At 37.6% G+C, this 17,088-nt stretch overlaps 1 pseudogene; it reads right to left on the bottom strand.

The window, feature by feature from the left end:
• Positions 1-2,807: 2,807 nt before the first annotated feature.
• On the bottom strand, positions 2,808-5,970 carry LOC138155150 (soluble lamin-associated protein of 75 kDa pseudogene; annotated as a pseudogene).
• Between the last annotated feature and the right edge of the window lie 11,118 nt (positions 5,971-17,088).

Consider the following 17,088-nt stretch of genomic DNA (forward strand, 5'->3'; position numbering starts at 1 on the left):
AACAATATTGATAATAGTATATATATATTTAAACATTTGATTTTAAAACTTTGAATTCCAGATTCATTCCCTTCCTCCCTTATCACCCACCCTTACTGGGAAGATAAGCAGTTCAGTATAGGTTGTACATGTGTGGCTAATGCAAAACAATAACATAGCAGATATATTGTAAAAGACTGACTATATTTCCCTCCCTCCTATCCCACATCCCACTTGTTCTATTCTCTACTTTGATCCTGTCCCTTTTCAAAAGTGGGTGCTTCCTACTTCCCTTCCCCCCAGCCTGCCCTCCCTTCCTTCATCCCCCCTCACATCCCCTCCCCCCCCATTCTCCTGGAGGGTGAGATCCCCTATTTAGTGTGTATTTCCCTCCCTCCTCAAGCCAGATTCAATAGGAATAAGGTTGACCCATTCCCTTTTGCCTTCCTATTCTTCCCCTCCATTGTAACCATTTTCCCTTGCCTCTTCTGTATGAGATAGTTGCCCCACTCTGTCTCTCCCCATCTCCTCTCATTATATCCCTCTCACCTCTTAATTTCACCTTTTAAGTATCATCCCTTCCTGTTAAATTGGTCCCATGCCCTCTATCTATGTATACCTGTAAACATATATACACACATTCACATATGTATTCATATGCCTGCATACCCTCATATAAAGACACACACACACACACACACACACACACATATATATATATATATATAATATACATATTTCTAATCCCTTCAACTACTGAGAAAAGTTTCATAAATTACAATTATTGTTTTTCCATGTAGGAATGTTAATAGTTCAACTTTGGCCAAGTGGCTCAGCAAGCAAGAGCGCCGGCCTCAGTGCCGGGATGACCCAGATCAAATCCGGGCCCAGACACCCAGCACCACACCCAGAAACAACAACTGGCCGTGCAACCCTGAGCAAGCCACTCAACCCCAATTGCTTAAAAAAAAAAAATAGTTCAACTTTGATAAGTTCCTTATGATTTCTTTTCCCTGTTTACCTTCTCATGCTTCTCTTGCTTCTTGTATCTGTATGTCAAATTTTCTATTCAGCTCTGGTTTTTTCAGCAAGAATGCTTGAAAGTCCTGTATTCACTGAATGACCATATTTTCCCCTGAAACAGGATACTCAGTTTTGCTGGGTAGGTGACTCTTGGTTTTAATCCCAGCTCCCTTGACCTCCAGAATATCACATTCCAGGCCCTTCGATCCTTCAGTGTAGAAGCTGCCAGATCCTGGGTTATCCTGATTGTGTTTCCACAATATTCAAATTGTTTCTTCCTGGCTGCTTCTAATATTCTCTCCTTAATCTGGGAATTCTGGAACCTGGCTATAATATTCCTAGGAGTTTTCTTTTTGGGATCTTTTTCAGGAGGTGATCAGTGGATTCTTTCAACCTCTATTTTGCCCTCTCGTTCTAAAACATCAGGGCAGTTTTCTTTGAGAACTTCCTGGAGGATGCTTTCCAGGCTCTTACTTTGGTCATGGCTCTCAGGCAGTCCAATAATTTTTAAATTATCTCTCCTGGATCTATTTTCCAGGTCAGTGGTTTTTCCCATGAGATATTTCACATTGCCTTCTATTCTTTCATTTGTTTGGATCTGTTTAACAGCATCTTGATTTCTCATAAAGTCATTAGCTTCCATTTGCTCCAATCTAATTCTGAAGCAATGATTCTCCTCAGTGAGCTTTTGAGATCCTTTTTCCATCTGGCAAATTCGACTTTTTAAGGCATTCTTCTCCTCATTGCCTTTCTGAGCCTCCTTTGCCATTTGAGTCAGTCTGTTTTTTAAGGTATTATTTTCTTCAGTCAGGCTGTTGACTCTCATTTCATAATTTTCTTGTATTGTTCTCATTTCTCTTCCCAATTTTTCCTCCACTTCTCTTATCTGCTTCTTAAGGTCCTCTATGGCCTGTAACCAGCTTGTATTTTCCTTTGAAGCTTTTGGTGCAGGAGTTCTGACTTCACTGATTTCCTCCTGTTCCATGCCTTGCTCCTTCTTATCCCCAAAATAGGAGTGCAATGTTGGAATCTTCTGTCTGCTTTGTTTCCTTTGCCTGCTCATTTTGCCACTCAATGATTTGACTTTTGGGCTTTTTGCCACAGTAGGACTCTGCCACCAGACAGGGGAGTTTTCGTCCCAAACGCTGGGGTTTTCTCAGCTGCCGGAGGTATTAGATGGGTGCCCTCTCTGAGGTCTCCACACGCTCTGGCAAGCTGGACACATACCCCAGGACCTCCACCCTAGACTGCAATCCAGATCCAAGCAGGTTAAAGCAAGAGTGATGATCCCTCATACTGGTGTTTGGTCCCCCTACACTCTGCAGGCCAGGATCTGAAGCCGCCACGTGGCGCTGGCAGTCTGTGCCAGAGTCTCAGCGGTTTCTTGCCCCGGGAGTAAAAGCCACGCACTCCCACTTACTGGGTCCCAAAGTCCAGAATGCACTGGCCTCTCACCTTGTCCTTCGCATCTATGTGTTGATAAATCTGGAAACAGCTACAGCTGCTGCTGATCTGGAGTCCCTCTGGCAGGCGGCTTGTCAGGCCCGCCCTGGGGCTAAAGCCTCTGCGTGGGGCTGGGCTCGGCTCCCAGAGCGCTGCGCTGGCTGATTCCTGCTGGCCTGCTGGGCTGTTCTCAGCGGGAGGTTAGCTTCTCTGTGTCATTTTGTGGGTTCTGCAGCTCCAAAGTTTGTTTAGAGTCCCCTTTTCACATGGATTGGGGAGGGTGGAAGCAGGAGCTGTGGGAGGGTCGTGCTTCTACTCCGCCATCTTGGCTCCGCCCCCAAGACTGATATTTCTTCCACTATTCAAGCTAGCTTGGCCTTTTTCTTAGTGGGTCCTTTGCCCTTGGCCTTTCTTCTTAAATTCTGCCTGTCTATTACTGGTACTTCAATTTCTACCTCCTCAGAACTGCTGTCTGCAGCCTTCTTGGCTGACTGGGTGAAACGATCCTGAGATTCTGAAGATGCTTCAGACTGTTTTTCTGACTGTGATAGTAATGGCAATTAAAGATTCCCCTGTATTGGCTTGGTTTTCAAACTGATTGTGTTAAAACCCAGAGCTTGTTAATCCCACCTGTGGGATGGACTTGTTGATGTGAAAAGAAAGTCCTGAACTGGGAGGAGCTGGTAAAGTAGATTTGGAGAGACACAAGAGAGAGGCAAAAGAACTTTTTGGAAGCAGCAACTCGTGGAGGCAGAGAGAGACAGAGAATTGCTGGGGGCCACTTTCAATTGCCCTGGACTTTTGAGACCCCCTGAGCTGCCAAGGACTGAGGAGACATGGCTGTTTTGCTGGTACTTTGTCTGTCTGTTTTGATGTTGTTTTGCCAGATTTGTCCACTGGTGAAAGACAGTCCTGTTGTTGAAGAAGTCCTGGAACCTGGCTGTTGGCTAAGAGCTCCTGAGACTGTCCTGCAGACAGAGAGTGAATACTGTCCACTGGTGAAGGACAGTGCTGTTGTTGCAGGGGTCTGGGAACCTTTCTGTTGCTTCAGAAGCCCTGAAGAAGGATTTTCTGGTTGTATGTTTACAGAAATCCTGGGAGAGGGTTTTGCTAATGTTTTCAGGGGTTCTAGGACTGCTCTACAGACAGAGGATGAATTAATGAAGAGACTGGCAATGTATCTTGTGGCCTTGCTAAGTCTTGTCTCCCCAGGAACTAAGATTGCTGAGAACTTGTCTCCTGTCAAGATGAAGAAAAGACCTCCATTTGGGTATTAAGTGCTGTGCTTAAACTTGATGTAACTCTGGGGTAGATTCAATTGTGATCCAGGGGTGGGGAACTTTTGACCTTTTTGTGTTCTATGGTTGAACAAATGAATGTACTTTACTTATGTTTGGAAACTAATCTCCATTTGAGAAGAGGGGCTTTGTGGTGGACTAAATGAAGGTACAGCCTAGAGGTGGAGTAGTATTTAGAACAGGGACTTTGTAATTGATTGAATGATTGGAAGGTCTTGGGGTGGGGTAGTACCTGGAGATTATTTAATCACACTTAGTAAATGCTGTATTTTGAATGATGTCATGTTTTGATCTTCTCTGTTCTTGGTTTGTCACTGAATAAAATGGAGAGCACCTATGCTGGTATTCTGAACCTTGGGAAGTTGCCTTTCCTTGGCATTACATTACACTGACTGATTCTTTTGTCCTGTATTTTGGGTATCTTCATGTTCAACCACTACCAGGGAACTCTGAGAAAGGGTTGTTGCTGCTGGGTTTTCCTTAGTATCAGGGACCATTTCCTCCCCCTGATCTTCCAGTGAGGAAGATGTATTGGGTGCACATTTTCAGAAATAGATTCTTCTGATGTTTCACCTACCACAGAGTTTGAAAGACCATTATCAGATAGTTCTTTCTTTGGTGTTGTGGCAACACTATTAGAACCTGCCAAAGAAGGTTTCTTTCGTGTAGCTGGGAGAGATTTTTCTTCTGAGCTTTCTTTTTCATCATGTGAGCTTTTGTCCTTCACCATTTTGGAATCAGTCACATCTGTGGACTTCTCTGGTGCTTCATCCTCAGCAGCCTTGGTAGAGTCAACTGCAGGTGGACCAGAGTCTTCACTGGAATGACTACATGGACATTTTGAATTTCCATCCAAAGCATCATGAGCAGCATCCTCTTCAGGTTTTGGTTAGGCCTTTATAGTATCTTCCATTACCTCACCATTCAGGGGGTTCTAATTCAGATTCCTCTTCATCATCTTTCTTCTCCAGAACTGATTTACTCAACCCCTGTGTTTCTAGGATGTGTTCTTTATTTTTTTTTTCTGCTCAAAATCAACCACACTTTCATCTGGTTCATCTTCAACTAACTCTTCTGAGCTCTCAGATGTATATGTAGTAGATTCCAGTCTGCTTACTGGAGACCCAGATGAAGCCTGGGGGGGGGGGATGTTTTCATCCACTCTTGAAGAGGGTTAATTTCTGAATCATGAAACCTCTTTCCAATCTTTGGACGCTTCAAATTTATGCTTCTTGTTTGAGTGTTAAGAGATGTATTATCAAGTCCTTCAGATGTACTTGCATTGGTGTCTGAGATACCTTTTCCTCTTACAGGATCAACCTTCATTTCATTAGACTGATTTTCTTCACATCCTGTTTCATCTCCAGGAGTAGGTGTAGAGTCACAGTCTTCAAATATAAGTTTTTTCACTTCATTCTGAGAAACCTCAGCATGTCTGAATGCTTCTCTCTGCAATGCACTGGTGATGGGTATCCTCTGATGCACTGTCCAGTTCCTTCAACCTCCCAAAGAAGATCAAGATCCCTTGGGTACTTCTCAAAATACTGTCTACAAGCTATATGCATAAAAGATGATAGCGGAAAGCGTAAACCAAGTTTGTCTTCTGTAAAGGAATCAACAAAGTCTTCCAGCATCAGCAGTCCCAAGTCTTTTCCACGATATTTCTTTCTTACAAACATTGTGTCAAGCACTGGAAGCTGGTAACTTTGAGTAAGATAGGGGGTACACATGCTTCCTGTAGGTTTAACTGAATAAAATCCAATGGCTTCACCTTTCTTCCACAAAATTTTAGCATAATCCGTATACTATGGCATAGGAAGGGGATCTCATTTCTTTCCATTTCATGTTTTCTATAAATAATTTGATTCAAAACATACAGCACCACTCTCTCCCCAAGAGTGCTCACCTGCTGAAGCCCTTCTCTAGAAGTGATTGATGTTTTTACAATATCTTCAACAGCCTACCACTGCTCAGGAAGGTACAGAGGTACAGCTGTGAGTGAATTGTCTGGTGCAAAAAGAGCAGGAATTTTGTGGGTCTGATCACCATCATAAAGAGGGATGAAGCCAACAGTTGACAGGCTGATTGGAATCAGATTGTTGAGAAAAGGAAAATGATCTGGGTTCTCTGGATCCTCACACCTGAGATCTAACAAGTAATCTTCTGCAGAACTTTCTAATTCTTCATGATTACATTTATTCAGCATGTCTACAGAAAATGCCATCCCCTCAGCTGGGTTCAGGGAATCATTCTTATCTGACAACTGGCAAATTTTGATCAAGTGACTTTAGTATTAAGGAGTAAGATAGTTTAATAGGGGTAGGGAAACTCAAAGCCTCTAGGTCCTCAATTGTGTCCCTTTAACTGAATCCAAACTTCAAAGAATAAATTCCCTTAATAAAAGGATTTGTTCTGTAAAACTTTAATTCAGTCAAAAGGCCTCACCCAAGGACCTAGAAGGCCACATGTGGCCTCCAGGCAAATCGGTTCTCCACCCCTGGCCTAGTACTTCAGCAACTGGTACAGAATCTCTAAATGAAGGAATACAACAAATGAGCCTTAGGTTCCCTTGTGGCTTGAATTTTTGTGACTCCATGACTTTGTGGCTTATTAAGGTGACTCAAGTTCCACCAGATAGAGTATGGTGACAAAGGGAGAGAAGGAACCTCCATAACTTACACTCTATTCAAGCAAGGGATTTTAGGACTATACTAGGTGTTAGAATTCAGTTTAGGCTAATCTGAGGAATCTGTAACTAGTCACCTGATGGGCTTTGGCAAGACCCAGTGTGGGGAGTCATTGTAGTATGGAAGGACCTGAAACTGTCTCAAGTTGTTGAAAGAATTTCTGGTCAGTATTCATGATTGGAACTTTAAATCTACTACCATAAGATTTGCCTTTATGACTAAATAGACTCCCTAGAGTTAAAATCCATCCTCAGACACTTCCTATCTATGTGACCCTGGACAAGTCAGCTTCTGCTTTAGTTTCCTCATATTTAAAATGGGGATAAAAATTACACCTACTTCACAGGGTTATTTTGAGGATCAAATATGATAAACTTTAAAAGTCCTGATCACAGTTCCTGGCATGAAGAAAGTTCTGTATAAATGATTTTTACATCATCAGCATCATCACCACTTAGTGCTTTGTACACCATGAAAAATAAAGTGGTAACAGGCTTATTATATCTATCTCTCATTTCCTGACATTCAGAAATACAGCCTGATGAATGTTGCTGTTAAATTCATACTATTCAATTCAATAAAGACAATGCCCTAGTATTTAGAGGTTGCTATATACTCAATCATATTGACTTTCAGAAAAAAAAAATTATTTTATTCTAAGCATTGCCCAAAGGATATTACTAGTAACAGATAAATCTGCTTTTTTTCCTTAAGTTTTCCCAGATACTGGACAATAAATAATGACTAGCTAGATCAAATGAAAGGCCAAGGGGAGGCTGTCTCAAAGATGACGGACAAGTCCTTTTCCTAACCTTTTATGTGCATGACATCCAAAATGGAAAAAATAACTGCAATGAGCCAATCAGAATTTGAGCAAATTTTACATAATGAGCATAAAGTACAATTGAGAAACAGAAATGTTTAAATCCAAGAAGGCAGTATCATCAAACTATAAGAAAAGTTGGTTTTACTATAGGATATAAAATAATTTATTTTACATTGATTTGGATTTGTTTGTTTGTTTTTTCCCCACTGTCCTTTGATATGACCTGTGCTTTTAGGGGTTTGGGCAACTCTTGAGGGGAAATTCCTTCTACCAAGATGTATCACCAATTATTTTGGGATGTCATAGTTTTAAAATTTGACTGAGGGAACTAAAAGTGTAACTGGCTTGCTTAGTGTCACACAGTATGTCAGAGGCAGGATTCATAGGATCCTGTCTTTAGATATATAACTGTGAGATTTCTCCATCTATTCCCCTAATTTAACAGATGAGGAACCTGAAGACCAGGGCAGTTACCTGTCATCAAACATATAGTAAGTTATAGAGTTGGAATTTGAAGCCAGGTTCTCTGACTTGATATCGAGTATTCCCTACTGTCCACTGTCACTGTGCCTTTCTTACTCCAAGGCTAGCTCTAAGGGATCAACTACCTCATTTTACAGTTGAGAAAATTAAATCTCAGAAAAGTCACGACTTTGCCTAGTGTCTCATCTTGGTCTATTATTGCCCTAAAAACTGTGGAATCAAACCATAGGTTTGGAGATTGAAAGAGCATTAAAGATCATCTAGTCCATCTTCCTTATTTAAAGGCAAGGAAATTGACATCCAGAGAAGATAAATGACTTCCTCAAGATCACAGAAGTAATACATAGTAGAGAAAGGATTTACTGATGTGATTTAATATACAGAGGAATGATTTGCCATAGGATTTTAGAAAAGCCTCTTATTCATTCTATCCCCTCGCTTTGCTCAACTGTCAAATTGTTTGATATATTTCATGGGTTATAACAAGGAATGATTTTAGCAATCATTTAGTTCAAACAGATCTAATTGTAGATCTAATACATTTTCCACCCTTACTACACCTAATTGTTACCTCAAAGGGAGATTTAGGGGTTAAGGTTCATTTATCTCTATGTTCTCCCTATTCTTTACCTTGAAATAACCAACAGGATATTATTCATGCATGGATGAATGAATGAATGAAGTGAATAAATGAATAAAAATGTATATCAGGAGCTTCTATATTATAGGCACTGTGGTAAGCTTTGGACATACAAAAAATAGGAAACAAGACAGTATATGCCTTCAAAAACTTTGCATTCTAATAGAGAAGTTTATGTTCTGAAGTTATAAAGATCATACTTGGGTTTTTGTTCAATCTCTCTTGCATTTTGATTCCTTGGAATCCTTCCTATATGGACTTCAGTATCTGAGATAGACTTGGTAAATATGTAATCATGGAAGATTTAGAGTTGGAGTGAAACTTAAAGATCACTGAATTCAGCTCTTTTATTTTACAGATGCAAAAACTGAGACTTGAGAGGTGAGGTGACTTAAAAAGGGTCATAGATTTAGATCTAGAAAGGGTCCTAAATGTTATTCAACCCAAGCTCTTCATTTTCAGGTGAAGAAAGTGAACCCAAGATAGATGAAATTATTTGCAGTAGAGTGGAAAGAGCACTGTATTTGGAGGACCTAAATCCCGTACTTAAAACTTCTTATACGTGTAACCAAGTAATCAAATTTCTGGGATTTAGTTTCTTCATTTCTAAAATTAGAGATTTGGACTAGATGTATTTTAAGGCCCCTTCTAGCATTAAAAATTTATGACATATGCATAAACCATTTCCTTTAGTTATAGAGACCCGAATGACCAAAACTTCCCATTGACTACAAAGGAAAATTTCCTTTTGATTCAGTCTCTGGGAATGGAAGAGTTAATATACAAACCTGGATTATAGCAAAAGAACAATATTGGCTTTCTTTTTAAAATATTTAATCCTTTATTTTTTTGTAAATTACATGTAAAAACAAATTTTAATTAATTTTTCAAAAATTAGTTACAAATTCTCCCTCTCCCTCATACCCTCCCCTAACATTAAGAAGACAAGTGATTTTATACAAATTATGCATATGTGGTTGTGCAAAACATTTTTTCATAATAGTTATGTCATGAAATAAAACACAATCCAAGAGAAAAAGAGAGTTTAAAAAATATAATTCAATTTGCATTCAGACTCCATCACTTTTTTCTCTGGAGGCAGATAGCATTTTTCATGATAATTCCTTCCAAAATTGCCTTGGATCATTGTATTACATAGAGTAGCTAAGTCATTCATGGTGGATCATCACATAATATTGCTGTTACTGTGTACAAAGTCCTAGTTCTCTTCATTTAAAATTTCTCCAAGACATAGAAGTCTTCCCAGATTTTCTGAAACTATCCTGCTTTTCTTTTCTTATAAAAAAATAGTGTTTTATCACAATCATATACCACAACCTGTTCAGTCATTCCCCAATTGATTGGTATCCCCTCAATTTCCAATTCTTTGCCTCCACAAAAAGAGTTGCTATAATTTCCCTTTTTTTTTTTTAAATCTCTTTGGTATATGACTTAGGAGTAATATTATTGGGTCAAAAGACATGCATAGTTTTATAACACTTTGAGTGCCATTCGAAAATTCTCACCAAAATGGTCAAATCATTTCACAACTCTATCAACAATGCATCAATATACCAATTTTCCCACATCTGCAACATTTTTCCTTTTCTGTTACATTAGCTAATCTAATTAGTATGGGGTGGTATCTCAGAGTTGTTTTAATTGCCCTTTCTCTAATCAAATGTATTTAGAGAGAACAGAGTCAAGATGGTTAGAGAAAAGCTAGGAAGTTGCCTGAACTCTCCCCAATTTAGCCTCAGAGACAATGGTAAATTAAACCCCTAAATGGATTTTGAAGTGACAGAACCTACAAAAGGATAGAGTCCAATTTTCCAGTTTAAGATAAATCTTAGAAGGACTTGAGGAAAGATCTATCTCAGTTGGTAAATGAGGAGCATAGCCAAACACAGATGTTTTGCTGGCAAGTCAACAGAAGACTTTTAGCCACAGCACAGATCAGCAACTGCAGCCTCTCCATTCTGGCATAGTGAGCCAATTAGGAGGCCTCCAGCCTTAGTGCAGAATTAGACTACCAGCCATAGAACACCAGCACAATAGGCACAACTATTCCAAGAAACCATAGCTTCATGATAAAGCCACTGTGAGGCCCTGGGGTAGAAAGTTGCTGACCGGGCCCTTGCACCTAGGACAAGATTCTTGGGAGAGTGCCTGGTGTGGAGCAGAATTTGACTACAAAAATCATGAAATAAACTAAAAATGAGCAAAAAACAACGGAACCCTGGCCATAGAAAGCTACTATAGCCACAGGAAATATTAGAACACAAATTCATAAGACAAGGATGTCAAAATACATACATGAGGAGCCTCAAGGGAGAATATGAATTGGTCTCATGCCCAAAAAGCCTTTTTGGAAGGTCTCAAAAAGGATTTTAAAAATCAAAAAAAGGGCAGTAGAAGATCAATTGGGAAAAGAAATGAGAATAATGCAAGCTATAGAGTCAACAGTCTGGAAAAGGAAACACAAAACATGACCGAAGAAAACAATCTCTTATATTAGCTTACCTGTATATTTATATGGTTGGCCAAATGGGAAAAAAATCCTTCAAAGGAAATGTCTTTAAAAATATAATTGACCAAATGGGAAAAAAAGATACAAAAACTAATTGAAGAAAATAATTCCTGAAAAAGTAGAATTAGAGCGGCGGCCAGGTGGCTCAGTGAATAAGAGCACCGGCTCCAGTGTTGGGATGACCTGGGGATCAAATCTGGGCTCAGATAATTAGCACCCCACGCAGAAATAACTGGCCTTGTAACCTTGAGCAAGTTACTTAACCCCAATTGCTTAAAAAAAGTAGAATTAGACAAGTGGAAGCTAATGATTCTATGACACATCAAAAATCAGTTAAATAAAATGAAAAGTATGAAAAAATAGAAGAAAATATGGAACAAGTCATTGGAAAAACAATTGTCCCAGAAAATAGATCCAGAACAGATAATTTAAGAATTATTGAATTACCTGAAAGCCATGATAAAAAAAAGAGCCTGGACAGGATCATTCAAGAAATTATCAAGGAAAACTGACCTGATATCCTAGAACCAGAGGGAAAATAGTCATTCAAAGAGTCCATCAATCACTTCCTGAAAGAGATACAAAGATGAAAACTCAAAGGAATTTTGTAGACAAATTACAGCATTATCAGGTCAAGAAGAAAATACTACAAGTAGCCAGAAAGAAAAATTTCAAATATCAAGGAGCAACAGGTCAGGATTAAACAGGATTTAACAGTTTCTACATTAAAGGATCAGAGGTTTGGAACTTGATATTCTGGAAGTCAAAGGAACTTGGATTACAATGAAGAATCAACTATCCAGCAAGACTGAACATAAACTTTGGCAAGGAAATGGATATTCAATGAAAGAGAGGCCTTTTGAATTTTCCTGACAAAAAGACTAGAGCTGAACAGAAAATTTGATCTTCAAATACAAGATACAAGAGAAGCATAAAAATGTAAATAGAAAAGAAAAAAATGTTAGTCAATAAGATTAAACTGTTTATATCCCTAAATGTGAAAATGATACTTTTAACTCTTGAGAACTGTATCTCTTATAAGGGCAGTTAAAAGGAATATATACAGACAGAGAGTGTGGGTATATGTTGACTTTAATGCAATGATATAAGCAAATTTAAAAAAAAATAAGGGATAAAAAAAGAATTTTACTGGGAGAAAAGAAAAAGGAAGGCAGAATACATTAAATCATACCACATGCAAAAGACCTACTACAATAGATGAAAAAAAAAACCAGAGGGGGTGAACATTGTATAAAGCTTATTCATTGGATTTGGCTCAACCAGGGAAAAATAACATACTCATGCGTTTCAGTATAGAAATTTATCTCACTCTATTAGAAAGGAGGAGGAGAAAGGGGGAAAAATGAGTTTGGCTGATAGAAAGGAGGACAGATTGAGGGAGGTGATGGTCAGAAGCAAAACGCTAGTGAGGAAAAAAAGGAAAAAAAAGAGAGAAGCATAAATGTGGAGTGCAGGAAAATGGTATGGAGAGAAAAACACAGAGGGTGATCATAACTGATCATGTGAAAGGGATGAACTCTTCCATAAAATGAAATGGAGAGCAAGTAAATTAAAAATCAGAATGTTGTTTACAAGAAACACATTTGAAGCAGAGAGACACTCACAAAGTAAAGGGAAAAGACTGGAGAAGAATATAATGTGCTTCAGCTAAAGTTAAAAAAACAAAAACAAGAGTAGCAATTCTGACCTCAAACCAAAAGCAAAAATTGGGAAGAGAAATGAGAACAATGCAAGAAAATTATGAAATGAGAGTCAACAGCCTGAATGAGGAAAATAATACCTTAAAATACAGACTGACTCAAATGGCAAAAGAGGCTCAAAAAGGCAATGAGGAGAAGAATGTCTTAAAAAGCTGAATTTGCCAGATGGAAAAAGAATCTCAAAAGCTCACTGAAGAAAATCATTGCTTCAGAATTAGACTGGAGAAAATGGAAGCTAGTGACATTATGAGAAATCAAGATACTATTAAACTGATCTCAACAAATGAAAAAATAGAAGGCAATGTGAAATATCTCATTGGGAAAACCACTGACCTGGAAAATAGATCCAGGAGAGAGAATTTAAAAATTATTGGACTACCTGAAAGCCATGATCAAAAAAAGAACATAGAAATCATGCTTCAAGAAATTCTCAAGGAAAATTGCCCTAATGTTTTAGAACCAGAGGGCAAAATAGAGGTTGAAAGAATCCATCAATCACCTCCTGAAAAAGATCCCAAAAAGAAAACTTCTAGAAATATTATAGCCAGGTTCTGGAATTCCCAGATTAAGGAGAGAATATTACAAGCAGCCAGGAAGAAACAATTTGAATATTGTGGAAACATAATCACGATAACACAGAATCTGGCAGCTTCTATACAGAGGGATTGAAGGTCTTGGGATATGATATTCCAGAGGTCAAAGAACCTGGGATTAAAACCAAGAATCACCTACCCAGCAAAACTGAGTATCATGTTTCAGGGGAAAATATGGTAATTCCATGGAATAGAGGACTTTCAAGCATTCTTGATGAAAAAACGAGAGTTGAATAGAAAATTTGACATCCAGATACAAGAAGCAAGAGAAGCATGAGAAGGTAAACAGGGAAAAGAAATCATAAGGGACTTATCAAAGTTGAACTACTTATACAGATTCTTTCTATTTTCATGTTACCCTGTGGTTCTAGGATATCAAGGCAGTTTTATTTGATAATTTCTGGTGTGTTTTTTTTAATCATAACTTTCAGGTTGTCCAATGATTCTTAAATTATATCTCTTTGATCTATTGTCCAGGTTATTTGTTTCTTCAAAGAGATATTTCATATTTTATTCAAAATTTATTATTTTAATTTGGTTTTCATGTTTCTTTATGTCTTGTGAAGTCATTAGCTTCAATTTGATAATTCTCATTTTTAACGAATTATTTTCTTCACTGAACTTTTGTGCTTTCTTTTCCATTTGACCAATTCTATTATTTAAGGAATTCTTTTTTCAGTGAATTTTTGTATCTTTTTTCCCATTTGGCTAATTCTACATTTAAGCAATTCTCTTCACTGGACATTTGAGTCTTATTTTGATAACATATGATTTATTGTGTTTTGAAGGTATTATTTTTTGTATGTTTTGTTCCTCTTTTAATAAGCTGTTGATATTTTTATGATTTTCTTGCATTTTTTTCTGTTCCCAATTTTGTTTCATTTTTAAAACCTTTTCTTGACCTCTTCCAGGAATCTTTTGTTGGGCCTGAGACCAATTCATATTTTTTTTGGGATTTGAATATGTTTGTTTTAATTTAATTGTCTTCTTCTGAATTTTTGTCTTGTTCTTTCTTGTCCCCATACTAACTCTCTATGATCAGGTAATTTTTTTTGTTTGGTCATTTTTCCAGATTATTTCTTGACTTTCAACTTTATTTAATGTTGTTTTCTGCTCCTGGAGTGGAGGAGTCACTGGACCATGCTTCAGTTTTTTTTTTCTCAGCAGCCGTTTTTAGAGCTACTTCTGGGGGTCTGTAAATTTCCAATTCTTTCAAGGTGGTCTGATCTAAAAGAGGTGTGCTCACTACTCTTCTGGCCTGTGTTCTGATCTGTGACTAATCACAAAAACTCTTTCCTCCTACCCCAAGAACTGTGACCAGGGTCCCCCTCCCTGAAACCACAAGTTCTGTTGTGCCAGTGCTCCTCCTCTATATGGGACTGCAACCTAGATCCATGTATAGTCAATGCAGCAAAGTCCTGCACCCAGTGCTAGCAAAAGGACTTCTACAATCTCTTTCTGACCAATTGTCTGACCCCTTTTACTCTCTGTGTGTGGAGAGCTCTGAAGGTTGCTGAGGAAAGGCCTTCAGTTGGCTTGTCACAGCATTTCATATGGTAGACTGAGCTCCACTCTTGCCCCAGTGTGACAGAATTTTCTTGCAAACTTCATTTTTCTTACACTGTAAAATTCATTCACCTCATCCTTTTGTGACTTCTACTAATATACAATTCTTTTGAAGATATCATTTAAAGTTGTTTGGAGGGGAATTTGGGAGAGCTCAGGTCAGCTTTTTCTCTGCTGTCTTGACCCCAAGACCCATCTCTTTTTGCATATATTCATCTCTGAACTGCAGTGAATTGAACAATATAAATGGTTTCAATGAACAACTATAAAGGCACAACTATATCACCAGATAACTCCACATATATAAATGAAGATTATATTACTGTTATTGCTAAAAGATTCCTCTGTGTCTGTTCTAAAATATACTTCAGTGCTACCTAAAAAAAAGGTTTATGAATCTTAAAAATTACTCTGAAGTGTTGTCAAAGATTAGATTGTTTGTCTAGGCTGGAGAGGTATTTTATGTTTCCTTTGGGCTGCTAGCAAAATGCCTTCTCAATAAAGAATAGAAATGTTATTGGCAATTGTGGAAGGATAATTTTAGGTTGTTCAGGGCTACATTTTGTTAAGTTTTTGGTTCTGTTTGGAGTGATGGAAGTGTATATCATTTTGGAATCATAGACTTATTACCCCTCTTATCAATTATGTGTATATCAGTCTCCTTAAGCTTTAACTTTTATGTTTTTAAGCTAACATCAGGGTCAGTCTACTGTCAATTCTTCCCATTTCACTTGAAATTCAATTTGGTTTGAGTCACAAACCTTTATTTTAGTGGTATTTGCTTTCGATTCCCAGTCTTTATTAAATCATATAAAACACATAATTTACTTTCCTTTCCATTAAATTAGAGATCTGCAGGTTAGAAAGGTTAAATTCAGCCAAGGACATAACAATGTTACTCTTGTAAAACTTTTTTTATCCTATCATATGATGCACATCCTTTTCATTTAGCCTATCTTGGCCCATGGGAAGAATTCTTCTAGTACTGTTCTCCCTGTAATTTATATTGTGCATTTTATGTGAATCAATAAAAATGTTTTGTAAATAAAATTTGTATAGATTTACTATATTAAATATATACATACATCTACATCTATAAGTTTATATATATATATGTAATTTGGTTTAGTCTTTTTTTATATCAACTTTATGTCACTCCTTTGTTTTTTTATTAGAAGTGAATTTTCTGATATATATGTAGAAGTGAAGATGAGTTGGTAATATTGTAAGTAAGAGCATTAGACTTGGAGTCAGGAAGACATAAGTTCAAATTCCTCCTCACACACTTTTGTGTCTTCATGGCACTGCAAGTGCTTGCTTTTTCTCAACCTTAGTTTCTATATCTGAAAAATGTCCATTAATCATAATAATTAGAAATAACATCTACCTCACAGAGTTGTTGGGTGAGTTAAATGAGATAACATGGATATGTTTTTCAAGCCTTTAAGTTCTATATAAATGCTAGTTGTTGTTATATATAAAATACACTTGGCATTTTAAATCTTAACACTTTGTCCTAGTTCTCTTAGGAAAATATTCAGCATATATTCTTTCACAGAAAACATTGTAATGTCAATAGGTCAAATGAATTTGAAACCAATTGTGACACATACCAGCCCCTGTGCAAAGATCTTGAAATAAATTTAGAGACTTCACAAACCTCAGCTCTGGGGCCAATCAGCACACATTCCCTCAGCTTTTCCTTACTAATGCATATTATTTTCCTAAGGCAAAGTAATTTCAGTTGAAATTCTAATCATTCTGCCCATAGGCATGAAGAAAGTATAGTGAGAAGTGTAGCAGAAATAAAACCTGGGAAAGCCCAGAAGGTTGAGAAAGAAGAATTGGTTAATGTGGGCAAGGTGAATGGAAATGTCATATGAGTTGTGAATCAAAAAGGTGTTTCATTTTATATAACTGACTTGTTCCTTAAAAACTGAGAGCAAATTGCATTTTAGCAAATCTAATCAGAATATACATACTTTAAGAAGGAGCAATGCTTCTTAAAAGGAGGGCCATAGGATCATAGGATAATAGATACAGAACTGGAAAGAAATTCAGTCTATCAAGTTCAACCTTCTTATTTAACAAATGAAAAAATTTATGCCCTTTGTAGTTAAGTGAGCTTGTTTAGGGTTAGGGCAATGCTAAAAATGAACATCAAGGGGATGAATTTGAACCCAGATTCTTTGACTAACCAGTGATCAACCTATTTAGAAAATGAGAAATTCTCATATTCTCTGTTTCTCTGCCCCTCCCTCCATTTCTCTCTCTCTCTCTCTCTCTCTCTCTCTCTCTC

The sequence above is a fragment of the Petaurus breviceps genome, unplaced genomic scaffold (assembly GCF_028583685.1).
Source record: "Petaurus breviceps papuanus isolate PSGF00001 unplaced genomic scaffold, PetGlider_PUasm1.0 91133, whole genome shotgun sequence".
Taxonomy (NCBI): Eukaryota; Metazoa; Chordata; class Mammalia; order Diprotodontia; family Petauridae; genus Petaurus; species Petaurus breviceps.